Genomic DNA, 20,490 nt, shown 5'->3' with positions numbered 1-20,490 from the left:
GGCTCACCCAGCTGGACTTGGGGGAAGCTTACACATGGCAGCTGTCGCCGTTCTGCGTCCAGCCATGCGCCACCCCGCACCCCTCGGTGGCTAGGGGTACAATGATCCAAAAAGGTTGAAAACCCCTGCCTTACACAGTTTGTTGGGGATTCTCCTTCAATTGGTTCCTCTCTTTTATTGAAGAGATACCTTATATATCAGACACACTTTCTCTTCATTCAAATCCTTCCTAAAACTTGTTAGGCACAGTATTTCTCTGCCCTGTACTTTGTCTAGTCCTCTACTTCTGTGTAAGGTGGGTGGACACTGCTGTTCTCAAATGGTAACTCGTGACACAGGTGTTTGTGACAAAGAGCAGAGGAGACCCAAGCCTCTTAAGCCTAACTCAGCTGTCAGAGACACTATTTTTTCTCCATTGAAAGTGATAGCAGAACCAGACCCACTGCTTCTACGAAATCTTCCAACAATACAATACTGTCAAAGGAAGAAGTGTGCCTATAAAGAAATAAAATTTAAAAAAGACCCCAACCTTTCAGGTCCACAAACAAATAAACACCCAATCCTACAATAATTTTTGCTATGCTTAATTTAAACACCTGAATAGTTTCATGGGTATAGGTTGTAGCCGTGTTGGTCTAAGGACATAGGCAGACAAGGTCTTTGGGTGAATCTGATATCTTTTATTAGACAAACTTAAATAGTTGGAAAAATATTTTTTAGCAAGCTTTTGGGTTTAAAAACCCATTTTAAGGCTGAGGAAGTCTCTGCAGTCCCTGGATGGCATGATTGACTTCAGTGGGAAGACCTGTCTCCATTACAGAGCTGCTGCCACTATAGCTATGTCAGCAGAGCCCCCTGCTGGAGACATGACGTGCTGGCAGAGAATTTTTTTCTGCTAACTTACCTACACCTTCCCAAACAGCAGAAGCTAAGCCCAAAGATGTCCTCTTCTTTCAGAAAAGCTCTGTCTAGGAAACGATTTTCCTGGTGTAGCTATGTTGTGAATATGATCCTTTCACACTTCTTATGCAACATGGCTGTGCTGACCAAACTTTGTACTGTAGACTGGGCCTTAGTGTTTGCAGAATCAGTGTAAAAAAGAAGACTCCAATTTAATCAAAGTCAAACATGTAGCAGTTCTTCAGCACCTATTTCTGCCCTTGGTTTCACCCGTGTGCCTCCACAAACTTTGATGAAGTTACAAGGATAAGTGAGGGAGGGAACTGCCTTCCAGCACTTAAGCATAGTGCTCTATTGCTTGTTCTGTTTAAGATGTAAGTTAATTGTCAGCCAGAAGTCATGTTACCCTAGGTTCTGTTCAGCAACAGAATATGGCTGGCAATTAATAAATAATCATAATATTTTTTCCCCAGTAACACAGGGGTAGACTTCCCAAGTCATGGGGACTTATGGTATTTTGTATATATTAAGGGAAGAGGCAATTCTTCGTTGGCTTGGAAGTCAGAGGTGAAATATAACAAACTTTAATCAAAAGCTTAAGGTGCACAATTTAAAAGATCAGTAGAAAAATGTGGCTGTTTCAACAATCAGAAACAGAGATCTATAGAAAAAAACTCCTGGAATGATGACAATTTCAGTTACTCAGGCTAAAAAGCATGCAAAATTAAACAACAAAAACCTGTCTCACATTTCGCTAAAGTTATATGTAGAGTAGCAGGAACAACCAACCTCTCCACTCCCACACACATTATTCCATAAAATGCTTTTGTGGGATGGCCAGGATGGACTCTTTGTTAATCACGCTTCAGCATTCTACCAAGAAAGCTCGTTCAGACTGAAAGTTTGACTATTGGTTTTTAATTCTGATGCAATTTTTCATCCCAAGAGCTCTTCTGCCTGACACTGAATTACCTTGGTACAAATTAAATACAATAAAATTGCTAATCAGACCACTGGAACATGCTGACAGGGTAAAAGCTATTAGCTGTAGAATAATCTCCCCCCACAATGCATTTTACACTAAATCTGCATGATACCTAAATTAATCCAGATGCATATCCCCACCTGAAAATGCCGCATACATGCTCACCCCCTCCTCTGTGAGTAACCAAACTGTCTACTTCATAGTATAGCATATACATATGGTTGCATGCACATACACACTTGCATACATACCCAACACATGCATGCTTCTATGGGTAACTAAATCATCCCCTCATGCCAATTCAAATGAAAGAAAATGTGTCTCTAAAAAGGCAGAATAAATAAGTGAAAGAAAGAAATGAAGGGATTAATATATTTTTAGAAAAAAATAAAAGAAGCTGCCCTGCAGACCCTTATTCATGTGAGTAGAGCCATTGACTTCAAAAGGATCACTCCTGAGAGAGTTTGCAGGACTGAACTAAAAGACAGGTGTTTCCTTGTGGCATTTTCTCTTCTGAGGAATTTTGAAAATTTGCTTCTAAAACACTTGACTGGTAATTTTGAATCAAGAATTCCAGGTTTGTCCTAATGCAATTAAGAGTTTAAAACCTGTATTTTAAAATGGAACTCAAAACTCAGTTTTTCAGCTTGCACGTGATCATATGCCAGCTAAGAAACTTTCAACTGTTAAATGTCTTTATGTGAGGTTCTATAGTCCCTGCTTAGCCAGTCTAATTTCCTGGCACATCATCTCAACTAAATACAGGAGCTCTCTACAAAGATTTATAACATGTCCATCATCACAGTATTCAGGCCCCAGAGACCTTGCCTCATTTTCTTGGGCCAGCAGGATAGCCTTTTATCTCCAGCAAAACTGAAATGTTCACACAAGTCCCAAACAAACAAAGTAGGTCTTCCCAGAGTTTTTCCTGACCAGATATTTCTCCTGAAGGCCTAAACTCTCCTTAGTGCTTTAGGTGCTTGTACAAGTGACCCCATTAAGAGGTACACGTGATGAAAATGTCACTGTGTGCGGCTTAATGGCATCGCACTGTACACATAGTAGAGTTTTGGGGGTTTTAAATGAGTTTGCATTGCTGCAAACTAAACTACATCCTGATGTAGTTTAGGTTGCAAATTGCAGCAATACAGCTGTCAAGTAGCCCCCTGGACATGGGAAAGGTGGGTACTGGGCAGGTTCTGCAGAAAAATAAGATTGGGCCTGTCAGGTAGCCACCAGATATGGGCGCATGTCCTTAGGTCCCACTGACATCCACCGGCCCTCTCAGGGTGTTTGCAACCTTTGGTCAGTCTAGGCGGGGTCCTACGCACTCTCTCTTCCTTCCTGCCACGACTTTGATGTTGAAAAGATTTTTTTTTCTTTTGGAGATGTTAACAAAAGGGAGGTGGTGACTACCCGCCTCCACCAGGACCGACTGCCAGCTCCTGCCCTGGTTCCCAAAGCCATGGACAAAGGGGTGGCTAAATGATTAGTCTGAAGCAATTCCTTCCTCTGTTTTTCCTCTTTATTTTTATAGGTGGGACAGCTGCTGGGTCTAGGTTCAGGATAATTGGGTCCTGGTCATCCCCTGGGTTCATTTGAGGCTTCCCTTGCCTGGATTCTCCCTGCACCTTCAGGTGGGCTGGGGAGATCTCTTTTTATTTCCTGGGCTGATTGCGGCTGCGCCCGCCTTAATTGGTGGCACGTTGCTGTTCAACAAGCAAAAGAAATTCTCAGCGCAAACAAGGCAGAGGGATGTGAGAGGGGTGGACTTCCCTGTCCTCTTCCCTCAGCCAGTCTTGGCTTCTTGTCCCCTCAGGTCCTGCTGCAGTGCCTTTAGGGAGGCAAGGTTTCATTCTCCCCAGTCTAGGAGACTCTCTCTCTCAATCTGACTCCTCTTCTTGCTGCAGCTGCGCCCGGCTCAATTGGTGGCCTGCAGTGATTAATCCAAGTTCCCGAACAACAACAACAAAAAAAAAAGATGGAGCCGACGGCTCGGGAGCATCTGCCCTCTTTACCTCCCCTCTGGGTCTCTCCTATTCTTATTCTCTCTTTCTTTACTTTCCCCTCCTCTTCACCCTTGTAGCAAGGGTTCCTTGTTATCTTCGGAGCCTGATCGGATGCTTACCCTGCTCTCGGGGCATTTTCCTAGCATCTCTCGCTCCCAGACTTCATTCTCGCCACCTTCATCCATCCTTGCCTCCCTTTGTCTCTCGGCTCTGCCTCCAGTCCCTGGATATTGCCCCGGCTGTGGATTTGCGCCAATCTGCCACACCTGCCGAGGTGGTAAAACCAGGCTGGGGTGGACTGGGAGCTCCCGCCGCAGCGTGGACATCCCGGTCCAGTGGGGTCCATGTTCCTGGTCAGGGACGCATCCCAGGTGAGTATCCTTCAGTTCCTCATAGGGCCCCTTGTTGTTTCTGCCTTCAGCAGGCTCCTGCAGCTGGCAGGATGCCTGGAGCAACCCAGGAAAGGGCTGGCTTGCCCCAGTGCAGCACAGGAAGATGGCAGGAGGGCATCTGGGTATGCTGGCAGCTGGAGAAGGCAGCAGGGGTGGTGCACAGGGTGCTGGAAGCCTAAGCAGGCTGCTAGCTGGCTGGGTGCTGCCCTAGCTCAGAGGCATCTGATCCAACACTTCCCTGAGCCTGCCCAGGCTTCTAGCACCCCCTGCATCATCCCCGCTGCCTTCTTCAGCCACCAGCAAGCCCAGCTATGTTCTTGCCATGTTCCCGCGCTGCCCCGGGGCAAGCCAGCCCTTTCCTGGGTGGTCCCAGGCATCCTGCCAGTCACAGGAGCCTGCTGAAATCAGAAGCAGCAAAGGGCCAAATCTTTTTTTTGTTATTGGGGGGGGTGGAAATCAGGCCCCTTACCATAAGGTGACAGAAAATTGAAATGGTTTAGTCCTCAGGGTTTTAGTCTATGCCCCACCATTTCAATTTAGGAGGCATAGACTAAAACCCTGAGGACTAAACCCCTGTAATGTGTACAAGCGTTCTTAGTTGTTGAAATCCAGACAAACAGCACCTGCACTCCCATTCACCAGCAAGCATTATTATCTATTCATGCCCTCCTGTAGGAGCTCTGGCTTTGGACCCTTCTGAGGAAGTGGATGCTGGCTCTGAGCTTCCATCTCACACAAGGTCTTGCCCAAACTTACTTCTTTTATCCTAACATAGTCCATGACAGGGTTGCCATAGGAAGCCACCAAACCCAATATAAACCACCTCCCCCTGCGTTGTTTTTTACTCTGCTTTTGACCTGTCTCTGCTGCCTCCTGCTCCAATGCTTTTCACCCAAACCCTGACAAACTATTTCCCAAGTCCTTAGTGGAAACACCCAGAGCTCCCTAACCCTTTCCCTTTTTCTAGCAGAAGACAGCCGACAGTCTGCCCTTTCCCAGGCTTTCTTTACCTCAGTCTGCATCTTTTTTGTTGGAGAATGTCTTTCCTAAACTTCCCCTCCCTGAGAAAAAGGAGCTGTCTATATACAGCTTCCCTTATCAGTCTGCAGTCTCTCATGTGCCTGGGGGCTACGAAACCCAGAATGCCTCTGTCCTGTGCAGTGCCAACATAGTCTGTTAGAGCACCCTAAAAATTACAAGATCATAAGTTAGGCTAAAGGTGAGAATTTTATCCACCCCAAATAAGCACATTAATTTTTTTACACCTACCAGCTCAGTCTTCATGCTTGTCATCCCAGACAGATAGCCAGTATGTGGCCCTACTGCTTTAGGAAGGTTGCTTAAATACAGGATTTTTCATTTTTAAATGGGACAAGAACCAGGCTTTTCCAATAACATGTAATGGGAAATAAAATTTTCGTATTAATTCCAGAAATCTGCTTATAAAAGGTAGCAGTTTTCCATGCAGGTGACAGCAGTGTAGAACCTTCTGCAGGAACTCAGATGGTAAGGATGGCAGCTCCTCAGCTCAGAAGGATTTACAGGCCCAAAGGCTTCTGAATATCCCTGTAGGCAGCTGCCTGCATCCTGAGGTGCCTAAACACCTGCTCAGCCAAAAGCTGCTGCCAATTTGGCAGTGGTTTTGATGGGGTTAAAGCTTGAGTTGTGCAGTTTGCAAGGATAGAGCAAGTGACCAAAGCAGCACACTTGGACCCTTCTGCATGAGCCAGGGAAGGGAGTCAGCAGTTTCTGGCAGCCATTACAGTAACCACATGCCACAGTTCTGGCAAGGAAATGAGCTTCCTTGCTTAAAACATGCACACCAATACTTGGAAGAGATAATTCTGGGGAAAAGATGAATGTGCTTTGTGCGTAATTACAGTACTTTCTTCCGAAATCCTACTTGTGGGAGGGTTCTGTGACATCTGCCAAAGTCAAAACTGAACACTCGCAAGCTCACTGCAAGGAAATGCACTGGTGTCATGGTATGTAGAACACTGGGGGATACAGATCCCTGAAGCGGAAGACAGGACAATGAAAATGAGGGATGTGCTCACAATGCAAAAATACAATAGAAACAGTGTTTTCACAATGAAAAAGGTGATTCCATCTCCTTACTTTTCTTGTTTGACATGGGGACAGGAACTGTAAAAGGGAATGGGATGTATTTTGGCATGTGCAGGGTACTCAGATCTCTGAGCCTGAAGCTGCTACAGCTGACATCAGTGGGCACATCCAGACGAGTGCAGATGTAAAATATGCAGTGTCGCAGACCTGGCTGCGGTGCCTCACACTGCATATGCCACACATGCAGGCACTCCCTGCAGTGCTAATTTGCAGTTGGGAGGGAGGGGGGAGGGGGAGAGGGGTTTGACACCAGGAGATCCCAGTGTCAAAATACCCCAACAACTAAAAAAAGTGGGGCAGTGCATGTGATAGCAGCATGTGCCACCCAAAACCTCAGCCTGGCCAGCAGCTGGAGTGAGGTTTCAGCTGGCCAGGCTCCCTGTTGTCAGATTGCCACAGCTGCAGCCTCTGGAGGCCCCCAAGAGCCCCAGGTAAGGTTGCTGGGGCCAGCCCAGGTGCTGGCCCCAGCCTCTCCTACCCCACCTGAGGCAATGTGCCACGCGCCAGAGCTCACGAGTATGGGTGTTCTCTGGGGACAAGTAGCAGTGGCACATATTGTGCTGCTGCTGTTTGTCTTTGGGGAAATGCATGCTCCCACTCATGAGGGCATACCCAGTGGGAGCAAGTCTGGGTTTTTTGTTTGTTTTGTTTTTAACAAAACCCAGCTGACGGGGTATGCAGGCTTTCTCAGAGACTGGAGGAGATCAGGAGTTAGACCTGAGCAAATTAGCTTAGACTTGGTCTAAATAGGACAGAAGTGAGGCTAGCATTTGGGCTAAATTTGCCCATTATGTTCTTGGGGGAAAAATCAGAATTAAGCCAATGGGAACTTAGCTGAATGAAGAGTGAGTGCTAAGTCTTAGAATATGGAATGACAGCTCAGTTTTTAACTGTTTCATACAGAAATGAACAAACTGCTTCCCACAAATGCTGTTCCAAAGCCACTTCTTTCTCCCCAACAGAAGTGTTTTATAGTACATGAAAGCTTCCTTCCCTATCAGTTAGAACACCTTATACCAGCCTAAATACTTCCACTTCCTCTTTGGTGTCTACAGCCTTCAAAAACTTGTAGGTGGCTATCCGGTCCTCCTTTCACTGTCACTTGGCCTAGCTATACCTTATTTAGCCCTTTTAATCTTTCCTCATCAGTCAGTCCCTCCAACTCCAGCTGAATACAGTTCAATACAAATGACCTTCAGCAAATATCTTTGTAATTACAGTCTTTTCCTCCTGGTCCTCTTTTCACACATTTTACCACAGACTAACAACATTTACCAAGTTTTTAGCAGTTAAAGGAGATAATGAACTCAAAGTGTAAAACCAGAGGGCGTCTTCAGTTTAACTTGGCTAGCAGGGAGTCTTAGTGGTAATAAAGGGCTGCAATGGATAGCTTTACCCCTTCCATAAAGAGAAAACTAATTGGAAAACAATTATTTTTGTAGTAACAAAGAAACTCAATCCATAACAGGGAAATAAGCCTCTTATATAACAGGTCAAATAATAATATACCATCAAGGTGCTTTTAAGTTCATTAAAATTTGCCCCTTGATAAGTGACATTTTAATTACATTATCAAATGATAAAACAACAGATGCCTAGAAGCTTATGTTCAACCTACATATCATGATTGCTCTTAACTTAAGCAAGAAAAAGTTAGGTTAGAACTTAATCTTTGTTAAGGAATATTCTACCTGACATGTTTCACAAGCATGTTTCAATTCAGACTTTTCAGTTTGACAAATACCTGGTAACTAATATACTGACATTCATCTAGCCTGTAAGTTAAATAATAAAAGTACCAAGTGTTTTGAAATCTCTATATAAAATAAAGATAATACTTGGATTCAAATCCAGAAACACCAGGGACTTAGGAATTAGATTTCCATATGCCTTTAACATAATTCTGCCCTGATTAGGCCTTGCACCAGAACTCCTAGTAGGAAATAATGTTAAAAAAAAAAGTGGGTGTGAATTACCCGGAGCAGTATAAGAATTGCCAGTCTTCTGATCTGAACTTAAACATTCCTTTCAGGTTCAGATGCATCCTATTAAAGTACTCCTCATTCTGGTCCCAACTCCACCCCAAGAAGGTAACCACTTCCTTCCTGCTCTTGATAAGCCTTACTTTCTGCTGCGCTCTACTGTCGATGTCTCAAACCAGGTATTACTTTTTAGTTTTTCCTTTAGTTGTACCCCCAAGCTCCCAGGGCACCTTGGAAACTACGCTGCCATTCATATTATGTGCGTTTTATCCTAGTGGCAAGATACTGTTCTGCCTTCTGGGTGAAATGCATAAGTGTGGAAACCCCACTAGAGTAGAGTGAAATGTAACTAGTTGGAGTATTCCTCAGATGAAACTTTGCTGCTGGAGAAAGTACCACGTTATATTTTCTAAATAAGATTATACTGCCAAGAGGGAAATTTACTTCTCTGAGGATTTTAGCTGCTCATAGAGGAGGGGGACTGGCCCTATAATGAGACCTCATAATAAGAGAGCTAAAGCCAATTAGCAGATTTTGTGTTGGGAAGTTCAGCTGGAGGCATGAGACCTCAAGGAAGTGCAAAGGCAACCTTAGGCATAAGATAAGCAGATGGCTGGCTAATTAAGCCTTCCCTAGAGAGACCACAGCCACAGTGGAGGAAATATGGTATCCCTCTTCCCACAAGCCAGCCTTATACTACTTCTCTTTTGTGGGGGGTGGGGAATTACTGCTCACTTGCTCCTGGCTGCTCCTTCCCTGACCCTCCTGCATTTTTCAGGCAGGGACACCTCTCTTAGGGTAAGATGAAAATTCAAACAGAGCGTTTGAGGGACCCTGATGGAAGGTGGGATGCAGGCATTTGTGGGGGATGCCCCAGACCCTAACTTATTCTTGGACACAAATGAATTAAGAGCTGGTTTTGAGATTGGCTCTGCTAACATTCTTGAGAATGAAGCAGTCATAGAGGTGGGCAATGTGGGTGACCGCCCAAGGAGCTATGGTCAGGGAGGTGCCAAATGCACACACACACACACACACACACACACACACGTGAGCAGCCTGTGCTCACAGCAGCACTCTCCCCCTGCCCTGCCCCAGGCAGGAGGACGGTACTCACCCCAACCTGCTCAGGAGAAGCAGGGCCGGGCACTTGCAGGTGAGGTGGTGCCTGCTCCATTTCACCTGTTTTGCTCCCATACAGCAGCAGCAGTGCCTACCTGCCTGCCCACCTGCCTGGCACACCATGCCACTTTGCCTCCCCACCAGACTACACCCTGCACCCCTACCTGCCTGGCTCTACCTGCAGTAGCACCACTGATTTGGGGTGGGGGAGCACACCAAAATACAAGTTTGCCCATGGTGCCATTTTCCATAAGGCCAGTTCTGGGTGTTAGTATAAAGCTGGATGCTAATTGGAACAAAAACAAATCTGCAGTTTGCTCAGCATTATTATGCACACTGCATCTAGGTGTGGAGAAGCCCTGTTAGGCATTGAGAGGTGGCTTAGTCTCTACATTTCTTTGCTTTTTATTTAGATATCTGCAATTTGGAATTTATTTGCTGACTGGTCTGATGCCTTTAATCTGGCTTTTACCTGTAAATGTCACAATAGATACAACTCTAAACAAATACAAAGTAAAATCTTTATTTGTGAACTTTTAACACTGTTTACACTAATAGCTATTCGGTAAGGTAAAAGGTGTTTTAAGAAGGATGATCTGTGCTGGGCAGAAACCTATCATAAGCCATAAACTGACCTCAAGAGGAAAAACTGGCAAAATTAATCCATTATGCACTATGGGTCTAATCTAATGTAATCAGAATTATCCTGTTATGATACCTGGAGTCTGTGTATAGATTTCAGAATATAAAAGGGTCCATCTAGTAGGGACTATTAGTTTTTCATTAATTTTTTTCCTGATGGTTGGGTTAGTCATTATACTTAAAAATAATAGATATTATAATAACTACCAGCGTGTAATGCACAAGTGTAGAAGTCCTGAAAGCCTCAATGTTATTTGGATGCAGATTTTACTGTGCAGATTTGCTGTGCAGATTTGGATGCTAATATTTTATTTTTGACATGTCTCCATGTTTGTACCTTAATGGGTCTTTTCAGAGCAGTGGAATTGTACTGGTCTATTGTACTGTTCTACTTGCATCCTGTTTTTAATTACCGAAGTTGGGCATCTATAAAAGAGATGTGGCTTTCATTTGCCATTGTAGGCCTCTTCTGGATGCAAAGAACTGGACTTTTACCTGCCCCTAGTATGTGTCTGGTGCTAGACAGCAGAAAGCTTTCAGGGACCTGGTTCCACCCCCTGATTTGATGGTTCAATCTGTGCTGGCTCCTGAACAAGCATGGGTGAAGCCAGTCTAGGGACTGCTCTAATTTAGGCTGACAGTGGCAGATCAGAATCCAGATCTGCCTTCCATTAGTGTCTCTCTAGTACCCTCTGGACTAGGGTAAGGGGTGCAACTGGTGCAGGATTTTCAGGTACTAAACCCTGATGTTTTCCCACCAATACAGTTTGCATGCACAAATGAAATAGAGTGGAAGGTATACATTAGAAAATAGGCGGACATAAGAGAAAATCTTATGACAGTGTTCCTTTAAAAATGACAACAGCCAGAGTGAAAGTAGGAATGGATCTGAAAAGTAAAACTTATACTAAAAGCATTATTTATGAATACTGTTGCTGGAAACTTCCCTAGAAACCGTTTCTGCCACAAATGACATCTGCATGTCAATCAGAACTCCCATTTTTCTCTTTCTTAGCAAAACACTGTTTTTCCGGTTGCTCTGATCCCTTCTCAGCACTTGATTGCTACTCAGATTTTCCCTTCAGTGCATGCTACTCTTTTTCCCAGGCCACTCCTTTCTGTGCAATTCCCTTACTACACTCTCCACCTTGTGCTCCAGTTCCTTTGAAGCTCTTTCCCCTCTTCACATACATAGTGAACCCTGACCTAATCAATACCCTGATTGCTTCTCCTCCCAGCTCTCTCTGTGGGCATTTCTTTACTGCAGATCATATCACCCTCTGGGCATGGACCACTGGGCTGGCCAAGCCTATCTACAAGTACTCAAACGTCAGACCTGTGCACATCTCATACTCTGGAAGCCATTCACAGTGCTATTGTAGCTACCTGAGTTTAGTTCCCAGGTAACAGAGAGCATATCCCAGGCCTTTTAGTGCTTCATTAAATTGAGGAATTGGTTTGTAAAGTGTGGAAGAACTCATCAGTCCTCCCTAGGTGGAACTGTTCTTTACTCACCAATACATTTAGCAGAGGTATTTCCAGTCAAGCCCATCTGGTCCATGCCAAGCCATAGATTTGGTGCAAGCTATTCCTGATTGTGGCTGCTCTGTCATTTTAGGAGAATGAAGGTAGAGGGCAGGAAAGTTGATGGAGGGCATTTTACTAAAAGCATGCAATGAAGGGTCTTGATGAGATCACACGGGCTTTCCCCATTGCAGACTGGAGATCTGTTCTATGTTGTGGTCACTATGAATTCTCCACATACAAGCTGATACAAGGTAGTTGGCAGTGTGGTGGGGTCACACTCTTATGCTAGCTCCAGAATATTCCACAGGAGGAAAAAGAGCTTCATGGACCTGGCTGAGGAGCTTGCCCTGACCTTCCAGCATCAGGATGCACATGTGAATGAAGCCCTTCCAGTCTGGAAGCAGGTTGCCAATAAGATCTGACTACTCCAGACTACTACAGGTTCATAGCTCACCAGCTTACAGTAGGCAAGTCAATTATTGGTGCTGCAGTGTTGTTTGTGATTGATAGTGTGGTTTCCCCACAGACCATGGAGAGAACTACTGTGCCTGAAAAAAAACAGCTAACATTAAGGAAATGGGTTTTGCAAGCTGGGTCAGGGCCACTGGACGCATATGTGTAGTCAAGTTAGCCCCCTACTAGGAGCACATGAACACGTCAAAGCCAAACTTCAATCATTATACAGATCCTGGTTGGCCACGAAGGCAGGCTCATAAACACCTGTCAGAAATGGACCAGAAAGATGCAAGGTGCCAAGGTGGTGAATACAGGAAGTAGGAAATGTAAGGTAAAAGGTGATGGGATGTTTTATCAGAGTAAATGTTGTCCCAACTGTAAGACAATTTACTGTCCACCTGTTTGGACTTAATTCACTTCAAATAATATGACTACAATGGGGTCTCTCTGCTCACTACTATTTTAGTGTACCCTATCCCTTTACTGCCCTTACTCATGACCTTGAATTTGGCAGAAGAGGGTTTAATGTGGGGTGGGCAATTATTTCAGCTGGAGGGCCGCTTAATCAGCTGGGGGCCTCTGCAGGACACTCTTGGAAATCTGGTGATCTCGCCAGATGACAAAGCTAACGTATTTAACAATTTCTTTGCCTCCATTTTTTCTGAGCAGGGACCGGGTCATCCCCCCTACCGGGATCCCTGATGGTCCCAGGGGAAGCACAGCCAGGCCCAGGGTCTGAGAGGACCTAGTTAGGGAACTTCAGGTGGGACTGGATGTGTTCAAATCAGCAGGTCCTGATGATCTCCACCCTAGAGTGCTGAGGGAATTAGCAGAGGTCATTGCGGGTCCCCTGGCACGGCTTTATGAGCACTCGTGGTGCTCTGGCGAGGTGCCAGAGGACTGGAAAAGGGCAAATGTGGTCCCCATTTTCAAAAAAGGGAGGAAGGAGGACCCAGATAACTATAGGCCTGTTAGTCTTACCTTGGTCCTGGGGAAGCTCTTTGAGAAAATTATCCAGATGCACATCTGCGAAGGGCAAGCAGGGGAGTGTATGCTTAGGGGCAACCAACATGGGTTCATTCAGGCAGGTCCTGTCAGACCAACCTGGTGGCCTTCTATGACCAGGTCACAAAATCCTTGGATGCAGGTGTCGCGGTGGACTTAGTCTTTCTGGACTTTAGGAAGGCCTTTGACACTATCTCTCACCGCATTCTCGTTAAAAAATTAGGAGATTGTGGTGTTGATGCCTACACAGTCAGATGGGTCACCAATTGGCTGAAGGGCCGCACCCAGAGAGTGGTGGTGGATGGGTCATTTTCGACCTGGAGGGATACGGGCAGTGGGGTCCCCCAGGGCTCGGTCCTTGGGCCTGCACTGTTCAACATCTTCATCAACAACTTGGATGAGGGGGTAAAAAGCACCCTGTTCAAATTTGTTGACGACACTAAGATGTGGGGGGATGTGGGCACGCTAGAAGGGAGGGACAGGCTGCAATTGGATCTGGACAGGTTACAGGGGTGGCAGGATAAGAGTAGGATGGGATTCAATACTGATAAGTGCAGGGTACTGCACCTAGGGAGAAAGAACCAGCAGCATACCTACAGGCTAGGGAACTCCCTTCTCGCCAGCACAGAGGCAGAAAAGGATCTTGGAGTCATTATAGACTCCAAGATGAACATGGGCCCCCAATCTGGGGACATGGTCAGGAAGGCTAACCGCACCTTGTCATGCATCCACAGATGCATCACAAGCAGGTCCAAGAAGGTGATCCTCCCCCTCTACGTGACACTGGTCAGGCCACAATTTGGGTATTGCATCCAGTTCTGGGTGCCGCACTTCAGGAGGGATGTGGACAACATCGAGAAGGTCCAGAGGAGGACCACTTGCATGATCAGGGGGCAACAGGGCAGGCCCAATGAGGAGAGGCTACAAGACCTGAACCTGTTCAGCCTCCACAAGAGAAGGCTGAGAGGGGATCTGGTGGCCGTCTATAAACTGGCCAAGGGAGACCAGCAGGCAATGGGAGAGTCCCTGTTCCCTCAAGCACTACTGGGCGTAACAAGGAATAATGGCCATAAATTGACAGAGAGTAGATTCAGGCTAGATATCAGGAGGCACTACTTCACAGTCAGGGCGGCTAGGAGCTGGAATCAACTTCCAAGGGAAGCAGTGCTTGCTCCTACCTTGGGGATCTTCAAAAGGAGGCTAGATAATCACCTACCTGGGGTTGTTTGACCCCAGCGTTCTTTCCTGCCATGGCAGGGGGTCGAACTTGATGATCTGCTCAGGTCCCTTCCGACCCTACCAACTATGAAACTATTAATTAGTTTTGGTGAGCTGTCAAGGGCTGCAACAGTAGCCCTGCCCCTTGACAGGTGCCCCACCCCTGATCACCATCTTTGGTGCTCCCACCCCATGCTCCTCTTCCATGTGGACACGAACAACATGACCAGGAGTAATCTGGACTGGGTCATGAGTGACTACAGGGCTCTGGGGACTTGAGTAGTTTTTTCTTCTGTGCTCCCTGTTGCAGGCCATGGACCCAAGAGGGAAGGCTGTGTGGAAGAAGTAAACAGATGCCTCTGACAGTGGTGCTACCGTGAGGGCTTCAGTTTCTTCAACCACAGCACACACTTCAGGGAGAGAGGACTCCTGGGATGAGATGGCATCCACCTCATGTTGAGAGAGGTAAGTCCCTGTTCTCAGCCAGGATGACTGATCTATTAGACAGGGCTTTAAACTGACTTTGCTGGGGGATGGGGAAACTCCAAGTGAAGCATGCCTGGGGACTGGCACACAGGAAAGGTCCCACATGGAGGACACTAAGATAACTGTTTTTGAAAATGCTAACCAAACAGTTCTCCTACAGCATCTCAGGAAATTGAGGATGTCAGTTGGGGTCCTCAGCTGAACATGGGGAAGAAGCAGGAGGAGCTAGCCCTCCTGCTCTCTAGTGGGGAATATGACCCAGTAGGGATCACGGAGACCTGGTGGGACTCCTCACATGATTGGAGCATAGCCGTAGAGGGCTACACCCTGCACAGAAAGGACTAAGCAGGGAGAAAAGGCAGAGAGAGCAGTACACCTCTCTGGAGACTGACATTGGCTCCAAAGATAAGCAGCTTGAAACCCTTTGAGTCAAGCTTCATGGGGAAGGGTAGGGGGGGAGGGGAGGGGGAGTGAGGTGAGAGAGACCTAACTGTGGGCATTTACTACAGGCCCCGGAACCAAGGGGAGGAGCCAGATCTGGAGTTCTCTCGAGAACTGACAGAGGCTGCATGTGCAAAGGACTTGGTTGTCATGGGTGACTTCAATTACCTGGACATAGATTGGGAGGAACACTCGGCTAGGTCAGATCAGTCATGTAGCTTCTTAACTGTAATCGAGGAGCTCTTTCTGTCCCAGGAAGTGCAAGGGCCAACCAGAGGTACCGCTCTCCTAGATTTGGTCTTGGCCAAGGAGGAGATATGGTGCGAGGCATGAACATTGAAGGTAACCTGGGCAACAGCTACCATGAGCACATTGGGTTCACTGTCTGCCACAAGGTTGACAAATCAATTAGCAGGATTGAAGTCCTAGACTTCAAAAATGCTGACTTCAACAGGTTCAGGGCATTAGTAGAGGAGGCAATGCAGGACCAGGGACAGAAGGTGAGTGGGGTGCATGTAGAGTGGTTGTTCCTCAAGAACACTATCTTCAAAGCACAAAAGAAAACCGTTCCCATGAAGAGGAAAGGTAGCAGAAGGGCTGGCAAGCCCTCCTGGGTCAATAGGGACATTGTGGTCCTCTCAAAAAAGAAAAAGGAGGCATACACACAGTGGAAGCTAGGGACAGTCCTCAAGAAAGACTATACAACAGTGGTCCACAGTCATAGGGAAATGATTAGGAAAGCTAAGATGGCAACTAAGTTTAAGTTAGCCAAGGGAATCAAGGTCAATAAGAAGTCCTTCCTTAGGTATGTAGGGAACAGAAGGAAAACAAATGGAAGTGTGGGGCCCCTTCCTAACACCTCAGGACAGCTGGTAATGCACACTCAGGAAAAAACTGAACTCCTGAATGCCCACTTTGCTTCAGTATTTCACCAGATCAAGGGGAAAGACAAGCAAGATAAGGATCACAGGAGGCATGGTGGGAATGATAACCTTCCCACTGCAGATGCTGAGCTGGTGCAAAACCAACTAGAAAAGCTAGACATTTATAAGTCAGCAGGACCAGATGGACTTCACCCGCGAGTGCTGATGGAGCTGGCTGAGGCCATCGTGGAACCCCTGGCAAAACTCTTTCAGAAATCGTGGAACACAGAGGAAATCCCTGAGGATTTGAAGAGGGCCAACATTGTGACTATCTTCAAGAAGGGGAAGAGGAAGGACCCGGATAACTATAGACCAGTCAGCCTAACCTCCATCCCAGGGAAAATCCTGGAAAAACTCATTAAAGAATCTTTGTGTGATACGCTTGTTGAGGGTAAGATTGTGAACAACAGCCAGCATGGCTTTGTTGTGGGTCGGTCTTGTCTTACCAATCTCTTCTCCTTCTATGAACAGGTCCCTCACCACCTGCACACAGGAGAGAAGGTTCAACACTCAGAAGTGTAAAGTGTTCCATCTGGGGGCAAACAATCCCCAACATACCTACAGGCTTGGTGGTGACAATTTGACTTGCACCACAGCCGAAAGGGACCTAGGGGTAGTGATCAACCATTGCATGAACATGAGCCAGCAGTGCAATGCTGTAGCCAGCAGGGCAAACAACATGCTGGCATGCATTAACCATTGCATCTCATGCAAAACTAAGGAAGTGATACCCCCACTGGTGAAACTGCAGCTGAATACTGCATCCAGTTCTGGGTGCCGCACTTCAACAAGGACATGGGAAAACTTGAGAGGATCCAAACAAGAGCCACCCGTATGATCAGGAACTTGCAAGACAAGCCATACGAGGAGAGGCTGAGGGACTTGGGCCTCTTCAGCCTACAAAAGAGAAGGCTGAGAAGGGACTTGGTAGAGGCTTACTGTTACATCAGGGGAGTACATCAAGAACTTGGTGAACAGCTGTTCACCAGAGCACCCCTGGGGATGACCAGGAGCAATGGATACAAACTCCTGGAAGGCCACTTCAGGCTCAATTCCAGGAAAAACTCCTGCACAGTCAGGGTGTCCAGACTGGAATAAACTCCCTCCAGAGGTGGTGCAGTCATCTACCCTGGACATCTTCAGAAGGAGACTGGACAGTCAACTCACTGGGGTCATTTGAACCCAGTTGTCTTTTCCTGCCTAGTGCAGGGGGACTGGACCCGATGATCTACAAGGTCCCTTCCAGCCCCTAGCAATCTATGAATATTTTGTCCTGATTTATGTGTGTTTGCATAGGGTATGTTGCAGGGTGTGGGTGTGTGTACATAAGGAAGTTGTGGGGGAGATGTGGGCAGGGTATGGATGTATGTGGTGTTTGTGGATGGGCGAGGGAGGGTGGGGGGTGTGGAAACCCCCCAACATGACCCCCCCATGGCACACAGCCCCTGCTGGTGGCAGCAGCAGCAGCAGCGGGCCCTCACAGTGCTCATGGTCCATGCAGGCACAGCCACCCAGCAACACTTGGCTCTAGCCAGTTCCAGGAACAACGTGTGTTTAGTAAAGAGCAGAGCCAGGCCAGCTTGCCTCTATCATGCAGGGATCACATGCAGTGCACCACTGGGGGGAAGCCCTGTGCAATGAAGCCAGCTGCCTTCCCCACTCCCTGCTGCCACGTGCAGCTCATGGGACTCCACCAGAAGTGGCACTGCTTCCTAGTGGAGTCCTGTAAGCTGCATGTGGTGACAGGAAGTGGAGAAAACAGTTGGCTCCATTGCATCCCTTCAGTGGTGCACACAAGTCCCCAGAGCTGCATGTTTGCCCCATGGCACATAGGTAGGCCAGCCTGGCTCTGCTTCTTGCCACCACATACAGCCCCTGGAACTGGGTGGAGCTGCGCGCAACTGGGAGGCTGCACCCGCACAGGCCACAAGCACCCCAAGGGTCTGCTGCCTGTTGCTGCTGCCACCACTGGCAGCAGGGACTGTGCACCATGGGGAGAACATGTGGGGGAGTCCCCACACCCTGCAAACCCCAGCATGTGGGCCATATTTTGCCCAACTATTTTAATGGCACACTTAACAATTGTAGGATGGTGACAAAGTGAATCTTTGACAAACTGAAGGCAAGATGGCACTTCACACAAAACTATTTGGGTGCCTATGTAGCCAACAATATCCATACTATCTGTCAAACTGCTTCCCAGGTAGGAGGGAGGTTTTGATTTAGTATCCTTTTGCCTACAGAGGACATAATCAAGGCTTTTAATTGGTTTACTACACTGGACCTTTTTCTAGCCTCCATCAGCTTCTTCAAGATGCTGTCATACACCAACTGGTTTTCGGTACATCTCCCATATCTGTGTTTCTGCTATACTCACAACAGAGTCTAACCCTCCCCAGCTGTGCTCCTCTGCCAACTTAGCAATAAGCTGGTAAAACATAAGTTAGCATGATTTGGCTGAGGTGAGTTGAGTACTGCAGAAATGGAGTAGGGTACTTGGAACAAAGAGCTAAAACCAGACTGTGTGTATAAAACCAGCAGTTGTTTCTGCTGCATGGGAGACACGTGAGAAGTGAGTAGTTCCAGGAAATTAAGGGGTGGCACTGGTGGACAATCCACACCCAGAATCTGCTACTCAGGCTTGAGATGGATCCTTACTACAAAGCAGGTAGGTTAAGTCACACTTCAAGGTGAAATGTGAGCTCCATATACTAGGTTTTCTTGCATATAAAAATACCCCATAGTATAATATGCACCTTGTTTTTGTTTCTATCATGACGTACAAGCCCTAAAGAATTTAGCAAGTTCTGTTCCAGAAGTTGAGGCAGCATCAGGCTCATGCACAGAGAAAGAGCAGGGGAGAGCTGATGGCTTGGTAGCAAAGACTAGCAAGAACTTGAGTTGTAGACTTTGTTATCTTACCTACTGACATTTGACAGGACCGCCAGTACATGGATGGGAGATCTCCAAGGAAAATGCAGGACATCAGCTGAAACAGACTTATTGATTTCCTGTATGACAGCAAAAACCAGCCAAGAATTAGGGCACTGGAATATCGTTAAGTAGCCAAAGCAAAACAGCAACTCTGACTTTTTGTGGTCATTAACGATGCCATGACACTTACAAGAGTAGCAAACAGAGTGCCTTGGGCAAATTCTAGTATGGATAATTGTACCCTAGATGCCTAAATATTCCCTGCAGTTTTGACTACCTATAGTATCCCTCCTCATTTCACTTTTTAAACGTCATGCAATTTTGCTGTGTGCTGCCATTCAGTAGTTGTGTTCCAACTGAATTTCAGTTGTGGTTAAAGCAATTCCTGTCAATTGTGTATAACATGTATTGGGATCCCCTGGAGGAAGGAAACCACATACAAGCAGGACAGTATTTGGTCCAATTTTCTCTCGGAGCCTGGCTCTCTTGCACTAATCTCTATCACTGGGTTTTATATCTGGCAAGGTTTACTTCCGGTTTCCAGCTAAGAGTAATGTCAAACATTGTACACTGGCAGGAAATAACAAGGCAGATGGCCCAGCACAGCAATTAACAGCAGACAGCAACATTTTAAATAATTATTACAGAGATCAGTATAAAACAAAAAACTCAGTCTTGTTACAATTACAAACTCTACGTTAGCTAAAGCTACTGCAGCTTTGGGTCATTTAATAGCTAACACATAAGAATCCATCCTGTAGCTTCTGACCAGCAGAGGTTTCATTTTAAAAATAATGTCATCCTAAAAGTTTGTGAGGTACTCTTCACTGCCTCTGTTGGCATGACACATTCTGTCCTTCCTTCCTGAAATCATACACTGAGTAGTCCCTGGCTAGAGAGACCAGCTGAGCTTAAGCAGCTGATGTGTCCCGCAGGACATGCTAGGGCTGCTGCATGAGGAGAGAGCTATGAGAGGAGAGTACCATCAATTTGTTTTTTCACCCACTTCCTTCTCTGGTGGCATTCCTTCCAGCTACAAAATCTATACTGCATTTATCATCGTTCTGATCTTCTTTGAGCTCCCTCAGGCTGCTCCAATCCTGTCAGCTCCCTTGTGCTATTCCAATCTCTCCTAAGCTCCTCTGTACCTTTCCAAGCCTGATTCAGCTGTTCTGTGCAACTCCAGTCCCCCTTCTCTCAGATTCTGCACTCTGGGTACAAATCACCTGTATTTGCACAATATTTATGAAGACTGTTTAAAATGGAAAGTGCAAACACTAGACTGAATGGCAAACTGCAGAACCCAAAACAGATCTGGAGGTTTGGCTGTAACAAACAACT

The 20,490-nt window shown here is 46.4% G+C and overlaps 1 long non-coding RNA gene across 1 annotated transcript in view; it reads right to left on the bottom strand.

Annotated features, from left to right (window-relative positions):
• Positions 1–20,490, bottom strand: part of LOC109283113 (uncharacterized) — a 93,709-nt gene that overhangs the window by 45,375 nt on the left and 27,844 nt on the right. Inside the window, exon 4 of the long non-coding RNA XR_002090174.2 lies at positions 19,138–19,226. This is a non-coding gene — a long non-coding RNA (uncharacterized LOC109283113). The remainder of the gene's footprint in view (positions 1–19,137; positions 19,227–20,490) is intronic.

Source organism: Alligator mississippiensis, chromosome 1 (genome assembly GCF_030867095.1).
Source record: "Alligator mississippiensis isolate rAllMis1 chromosome 1, rAllMis1, whole genome shotgun sequence".
Lineage (NCBI taxonomy): Eukaryota > Metazoa > Chordata > Crocodylia > Alligatoridae > Alligator > Alligator mississippiensis.
The sequence above is the reverse complement of the archived record's forward strand: the minus strand, read 5'-3'. Positions and strand labels throughout refer to the sequence as shown.